The sequence below is a fragment of the Pteropus alecto genome, unplaced genomic scaffold, assembly GCF_000325575.1.
Source record: "Pteropus alecto unplaced genomic scaffold, ASM32557v1 scaffold17, whole genome shotgun sequence".
Classification (NCBI taxonomy): domain Eukaryota; kingdom Metazoa; phylum Chordata; class Mammalia; order Chiroptera; family Pteropodidae; genus Pteropus; species Pteropus alecto.
Window position 1 is genome coordinate 3373476 of NW_006440645.1, and position 7715 is coordinate 3381190.

A 7715-nucleotide genomic window follows, 5' to 3' on the forward strand; every position below is an offset into this window, starting at 1 on the left:
CAGTGCTAGACACTGACTTTGTCCAGAGTGCTAACGTATCCAGCTAGAAAACTACCTTTACCCGCTCTCCGTGAAGGCAGAGAAGACAGCTAAGAACCCACAGGCAGAAATCACCGTACTGCGGATCCACCACAAAAGCTCCGAGCTGAGCGCCAAGGCACCTGGTAGGCACACCCTAAGGCCTCGATTACTCCCCCTTGCGCTCCACCTGGAAGAACAGCATGTGAGCCGGAGCTAACGCAGCCATCCTGAGGACAAGAAAATTGCAGACTTCCATCCTGACCGTTTCGGCCATTGAACTGATAGCAGCCAATGCCCACCTGCTAACTTCCCGTTATAGGGAAAAGATGGTCCCCAAGGTTTAATCACTGCAAGGGTCTCTATGACTCTCAGCTGGTACGACAGATGTCGGAGGTTAAAAGAAGTACGTGCGTGCCCAGGATATGACAGAATTGCTCTTTATGAAATGCATCGCGAATAAAATAAATTTGAAAAGGGAAATGCATGAGGGTTGCGAGGAAGAAGAGATTCCGGGCATATTGTGACCCGAATGCAGCATCTTCTCCCTTAAACTCAACCCTCAGCTACTCCAGCAAAGCGACCTACAGGCAAGTGGGTGGGGTGAGGCTGCCTCTCCGACGGGCCGAGTCATCAACCAGAAAATCTCATCCTTCCAATTTCTCAAACTAACATCCTCGGAATGTCCTTCATCCTATCCTCTCTTCGCCCACATCGCAGCAGCATATTCTGTGCCCGCTGTGGTCACAGTACGCCGCCAGCATTGCCACCACCCTGGTCAAGGCTGGCACCGTCTCTCACTTGAAACGCTGCAGCAGGACTCTGCCACGCCTCCCAGCGTGAACACGTGCCCCAGTCAGAGTGGTCCTCAAAAAACTCAAGTCAGAGCGACACCCTCCGCACGAAGCCCTGCCACGGCTCCCCACTCACTCCCAGCAACGCTCACATCTTCACGGTGGCCCGAAAGGCCCCAGGACCTGTGGCTCTTCTCCTACCCCCTCCCCTGGACTCAGCCCCCTCGCTCACCCCATTCCAGCCTCGCCGGCCTCCTTGTCCTGGACCACAAAAGGCAAAGCCCATCCATTCTAGGGCCTTTGCACTGGCTGCTGCCTAGAAGGTTCTTGCCTCCCCCCAAAATGCAAGGCTACTTGCCTCCCACCCTTTGAGTCACTGCCTAGACCTCCCCTGCTTGGTCGGGATGGACAGGGCCACCTACTGAAGAACTAGGTGCAACAAGACTTGAATAAAGAAAAATTACACATAACCACAGCACGGAATATACTCAGTCTCTAAAGATAACAAATTGAGCCAAAGTAAATTACCCTGAGGGATTTCCGCAAGACACTGTCAAATGAGAAATGCTAGGTGACGAAATGAGTTTACTCTTTTCTCATTTTTGTAAAATAATTTTTTCAAAGTGCATAAGTGAGTGTCTCTATCTGTGATATATGAGCATATAGATACAGCATTTTATCAGCATAGAGAAAAGAATCTGTTGGGTTTGCAGTGAAAAGGATTGATGGAATGATCTGAGTTCCAATTCTGATTCGTCCGCTTCTTACTGATCTAACCTTCCTCGGAATTAGTTCTCTCATCTATAAAACAAGGATAATAATGGCCCCCTCGCAGGCTTGCAGTAGGGCTTAAATACAGACCGTGCAATGCACCCAGTGGCTGTCACCAATGTCACTGACGCCGCTGTCACTAGCAACTAGCCCAGTGCCTAACAAGTCTAGTTGTTCAATAAATATTACTTTAAAGAATTAACTGTAGCTGTTATTAGCTCTCTCTCACACATACACACACCCCCAAATATGAAGTTTCTGAAGAACAATTAATTTAGGCGAAATAGTTATACATTTTTTTAAAATCAGTAGTAACACCAGGATGTACAAAGCTGCATCGAGTGTAAATGTGTGAACACAGAAAAGAGAGAGCACATGTGGCAGGCTCCGACGGTCACTACCCTCCCTCTGGTTATGTTTCCAGATTAGTTATCATCGCCCACCAGAAATTACCAGCAAACATCGGAATTTCAGCACCAGCATAAAGGGCCATTGTTTCTTCATGAGTCACGTTCTAAGCTGACCAACAAAACGCCTTATTCCCCCAAATCGAGTCTTCTGGCATTACATTTATACATACTGTATGAGTTTTCCTCTGTTTTTACTGACTTTTCTTTAGGTTTCTTCTCTCCCATGATTTTCTAACTCTACCCATCCTGCCTTTTTTCTTTTTTTTTAGTTTATTGTATTTTCACAAACTCAGACTTAACTCTTTATTTCAGGTGTTTTTACTTGAGATTTTGCCTCAGCAAATGTTTTGACTACGAACCCCTCATCAAGGTGTCTGCCTTGGTTTGCAAGAGAGGGAGTCGGAATTGAGGGATTATTAGCTGCAAGACTCCCACAAAGATTCACTGGGCTTCAGTGTCTTCACGTGTAGAATGAGTGTGCAAATTAGATTTCTCCCGAAGGTCTTTTCAACAGCGCCACTGAGAACACTATCAGGATCTACTCCTCCCTATTCTAGATCTCGCATGCACACTTTCTCTTCCTCTTTGTTAAGGAACAGCTCGCCCGGGCTTTACTGCATGAATAGTGCCAGAATCAATACTAAAAACAGGGCAGAAGTTCATCGATATGTAAGCAGTGAGTCCATTTTATAAGGACCAGTATATGAGCAAGGACTCACCCCAGGTGGTCATCGTAAAATGTCCCACGTGCTCCAGGCAAGGAAGAATTTGACTTTGGAGGCCCGGTGGGATGAATAGCAGCCCTCCAAAAAAAGGTCACATTCTAATCCCCAGAACCTGCGAGTGTATCACCTTAAGAGGTAAAAGAGACTTTGCGGATGGGATTACATTAGGGATTGTGAGATTACCCTGGATGATGTGGGTGGGCCCAAAGTCCTCACGAGGGTCTTTGGAAGAGGAGGCAGGAGGGTCAGGGTCAGAGAAGGAGGTGTGAGTGATACTGGAGCGATGTGGGACCATGAGCAAGGAACACGGGCAGCGTCCGGGACACTGGGAAAGGCAAAGACGTAAACTCTCTTTAGAGCCTCTGGGAGGAACCAGCCTGCCCACTCCACGTCAGATTTATATTCTCCAGAACCATAATATAACAAATTTGTGTTGTTATAAGCCACTAAGCTTGTAATAATTCGTTACAGCAGTAACAGGAAACTCATACCCAGTGCAGTCAGTAAGTCGCGCCTGACAAGCAGCTGTGGATAAGATCTAGAATATCTGGCCAGTCAGAACCAGAAACCTGCATTTGTTCATGAGAAGAGCAGAGAGTAGGGTGCTGTTCGAGGGCTCATGGACACAGAGCATCACTCGGGAGCCCCATGGGCAAAAAAGCACAGGGTTGAGAGGGAAGGGGGCCAGGAACAGAGCAGACCCAAAGGGGTCAGCTCACTGTAGCTGGGGTATGTATCCAGTTCAGTTCACCTGGGCCTTAGCAATGCCCCTTTGCTACTTCCGCTGGGATTAGGGGGCCAGAAATCTGGGAGAGACATAATATCTTATTTCATTTATATTTAGTTACCTCCTTTTTAGCTTTCTTTAGCTTTCCTTTTAGTCACAGGGTATACAAGTTAAAGGGCTTCTAGAGATACAGGAAGATAACTGAGTATCTCAAGTTCAGCTAAGGTTTTGGCCAGCTAAAGAAGAATGAACTGCAAAGCAGAAAGATCTGAAAGGTCGACACAAAGGCCGTGGCAAAATTTTGACGAGACCTAATAACGGAGCAAGTGCGTAATCTGTAAACTGGGGCTAACAATAAACCTTCGAAGGCCCTCGTACAGTAAAATAACATCTCCGAGTGAGTAACATACGCAGAGTGAAGAGAAAGCCCAGCCTTCACACGTGTGACCGGCCGCAGGTGACAGTTCCGGGCTGCCCATGGACTCCTCTGCTCGAGGTGGAAATGTTTAAAAAACTCCCTGGTCTGAAGGAAGGTCTGTCCCAAGGGCTGGCCCTTAAAGCCCTGCTTCTGTTCCACTGCCAAAGATGCTACCTACCAACCATTCCACTCCATCCGACCTGATTAACAGCACAGGCTCCCTGAAGTCAGCATCGCTGGTCCCTGCTTCTTCTGCGTCACCCCAGCAGTGCCTGACGTGTCACACTGGCCAGCCTCTCCGACCAGACAAACGTCACTGAAATTCTGCAATTCCCTCACCCAATGTGGTGCCTAGCGAAGTCAACCCATATATAGATGCCTAAATGATCTTAGAAACCCTCCTTTTTGACTTGTTCACTGCCTGTTTTGCTCACCGGGGAGGGGGGCCCAGAGCCCCACACAGCGCCTGCCACGTATGACTAGAAGTCAGAGAGAAGAGCCAACAGCCTGTGATTCAGCCGAAGGGAGGGAAGACCGTGATCAAAGCACGTTTCCCGCCTGAACGCTTTCCACAAAGTCACCGGATCTGGGAGCCTCGAAGAACCTCCCGGTTTACCTTTCCACCTTCCGGGTTCAAGATCAGTGTCAAACACCGCCACCTACCGATCAGGCGTCAGTAGTCCCCCTCATCCTTGGTTTCGCTTTCCTGCCACGAAATGGAAAATTCCAGAAATAAACAATTCCTACGTTTTTAAATCCGCGCCATTCTGAGGAGCGTGGTGAAATCTCGCGAGTCCTCCCCTGCCCCGCCCCGGAAGTGACTCCTCCCTTCCTCCACTGTGTCCACGCTGCCCACGCTCCCCGCCCAGAGCCACGTAGCAGCGTCTGGGGGATCGGGTGGACTGTGGGGTGTGGGGGCTTTGTGGTCAAGGCACCCTCATTTTACTTCACGACGGCCCCCAAGCACGAGCGTGGTGACGCTGGCGCTTCGGACGTGCCGAAGAGAAGCCGGAGGCTCCTTCAAGTGAAAGGTGAGAGTTCGCCACTCAGTACGGAGGAAAGTCCGATGCTAAGGTTGCTGAGATCTCCCCTACGGTAAGAACAAATCTTCTATCTGTGAAATTGCTTAATTTATCAATTAAACTTGATCATAGATATGTGCAGGAAAAAACACAGTATGTACAGGGTTAGTTAAATCCGCGGTTTCAGGCATCCGCATCCGGGGTGGGGGGGTCTGGGAACCATACCCCGCCCCCCATGGATAAGGGAGCCTACTCTAGCTCTGAGTAACTAATATTCGTTTGAATCTGCATAATACTTTGTACCCTAGAATTCCACGTCTTTATCGAGGCATTCGTTACACTGTGTTCAAGAGAGAACACATAGCAAGGGCCTGGCACGTGGCATGAAAAGTGTCCATTTTATTATTCTTTTCACTAGCACATTGCAACGTGTATCACTGTGAATGGACGCAGGCCTCCCTCTTCAGCGCAAGGGCTTCCCAACAGATTCGCATCCACTCTCTCTCCTGAGAACAACTCAGGGCTCGTCCAGAAATAGCTACCAGATGACCCTCCTCATCCAACCTCTAATTTCCATAATGGCAACAAAAGAAGAGGAAGCCTTTTTCTTTTCTTCTCGTCTCTATGTGGATTTTATACCGCCCCACCCCAAATGAGAGGCAACAAGTCTGCAAAAAAGGATAACGGCCAAGAAGAGCTTCGTAGGACTGAGTGGAGTCTAGGAATTCAGCAATTCTGCTGCCAGGACCCAACTCTGGGGAAAGCTGCACAGAAGGATTTCAGGCATCCCATTGGTACGGAAACCCTTAATCAACGTGGTGAGCATAGCGGGAGTAGAGTTTCTAGCAAGATCCCCCAGCCTCTGTGCAAGTCTGGATTAGATTCTCTGCATTCGAAATCAACAGATGGCTCGAATTGCGATCGTTTTTTAAGCAAGTGCTATACGAACACACGTGTTTTAAAAGTGCGAGGAAACATTGGTGATGTCCAACATATATCTAAAGTGACATAGTCCCAAATCTGTTTAGGATGGAGAACATGAAAATTTTTAAGTAAGGCCCTTGATTTAACTGCTGAAATACTCTCTTCTCAGACTTCTTGATTTATGGCCATTTAGGGAAATATTTAAGGATCAAGACACTATGCAAACAGGTAGGGGACGCATGGATGCCTGGGGATACTCAGCGTTAGCCTGACCATTCAGCTAAACGCTGGATCCACCTTCAGTTTTGTCCTCGGCCTCTGGAAGGCACAGCAGCCGAAACCGACTTCAAGATCATAGATCAGCAGCCTTATGATTATCTTGTGATCATAACTAAACTGAGTCACTCACTCATAGAATGTCATTTGGGGTTTCCTGCGCACATCTGCATTTTCACCTGAAATATAAGTAGGCGTGCCAGATGTGATGCGGATGAAAATGTTTTAAATATTGAAGTTACAGGAAAAGATAAGTGGCTATTTAGTCTGGCAATAGTAAGATGCAATAATGTATTATTTTGGAAGCTGTTTATTCTTTGCCCCCAAATAATAAAAACTTCCAAATAATCAAATATGGGGGGAAATAAGTTGGAATCAATAAACATATAAAAAGAAAGAACACTGGCCAGCTGTTTCTAAAAACCTAAATACAAGGACAAAAATAGGAATTGTGTAATAATTCTAATATTTGTATTATAACTTTTTACAGTATTACTTTTAATAACATTAAGCAAAGTGGCATTTAAGAACTCTGCTTAATTTTTAAGTAATTACATTTAGGCCTGAGACCTGCGAGAAAAATCCACTTGGGAATTTTCGTGTCTTGTGAGAAAGAATCAAGAGCAGCATTTCAACTCCTGCTTTGAAAGAAATGTTGAGTTTAACATTTATCCATTTGGCAAAAGCATCTGTTCGGAACACCTCCAACTCAGATAAAGTCCTTATGCTTGGTGTGCACCTCTGAGCATTCTTCCAGACTCCCCTCTGAAAGTGAACAAGGGGCTTGCATTTTCCAGTTTGGCCCGGGGGGCTGCTGATAGGTCAGGTTGTCCATGAAGCCCTCTGAGGCCCTTGTCCAACCCTCTTTCACGAGGGGAGATTTACAATCAGAGGAAAGGCATCCTGCTGTCTCTGGTGCATCCTGTGACCCTCTTCACAGCATACTTTACTTCACAAGCCTGCTCTTGTCCAAAGCTCCATTTTTAAAAGTATCTGTTAAGGGAGTGGGGTGGGCATGGGCGCTGGGAAGCTGGAAAGAACGCACCAGCTTTGGACCCAGAAGCCGTGGGTTTGAAGCCTGACTCACTAAGTCGGCAGGAAACTGGAGTTTGCAGCACTTCGGTCTCTGCATCTCTTTCTTGCACGGGGATTAGCACTGTTCTCAGGGGCGTGGTGGGGGTGGCGTGCTCACGACACTAGTGTAGGTGAGGTACCAAGGCCCGCCCTGCGCAAAGCACCTGCCCAGGATAGGGCGGCTCCCGCCCCGCACCCGCCACCCCACTCCCGCAGCCCCGCACCGAGGCCTCTGTGATGCCAGAGTGTACTATCCCGAGAAAGCGCTCAGCGCGCCGCTCATCAGATCCCAGAGTTTGGAGTGTTTTAGGCATCTCTCCTCCTAGGCCTTTGCTCTCAGCATCCAGCGCCTGCAGGCCGTTCGCGCCACGTGCTCCCTGCTCCCCTGCTTCTGACTGTCTGGAAGGAGAGACCTGGGCAGGTGGAAAGTCCAGAAGCTTCTCGAGAGGAGAGGGCAAAGATCGTCAAGGTGGCACCTCCCAGAATCCCAGGAGGGAGGAAGGGGACGCCGAGGCCGGCGCGGAGCCGCGCGCTGGGCCGTCCCTGCCCGCAGGGC

General features: G+C 48.4%; 1 protein-coding gene across 1 annotated transcript in view; it reads right to left on the reverse strand.

Moving 5' to 3' along the window:
• PRDM5 (PR/SET domain 5) overlaps nucleotides 1-4499 on the reverse strand; it is a 100397-nt gene extending 95898 nt beyond the window's left edge. Inside the window, exon 1 of the mRNA XM_025050902.1 lies at nucleotides 4480-4499. The gene's annotated coding sequence lies outside the window, so the exon portion shown is untranslated. The remainder of the gene's footprint in view (nucleotides 1-4479) is intronic.
• Nucleotides 4500-7715: the final 3216 nt, after the last annotated feature.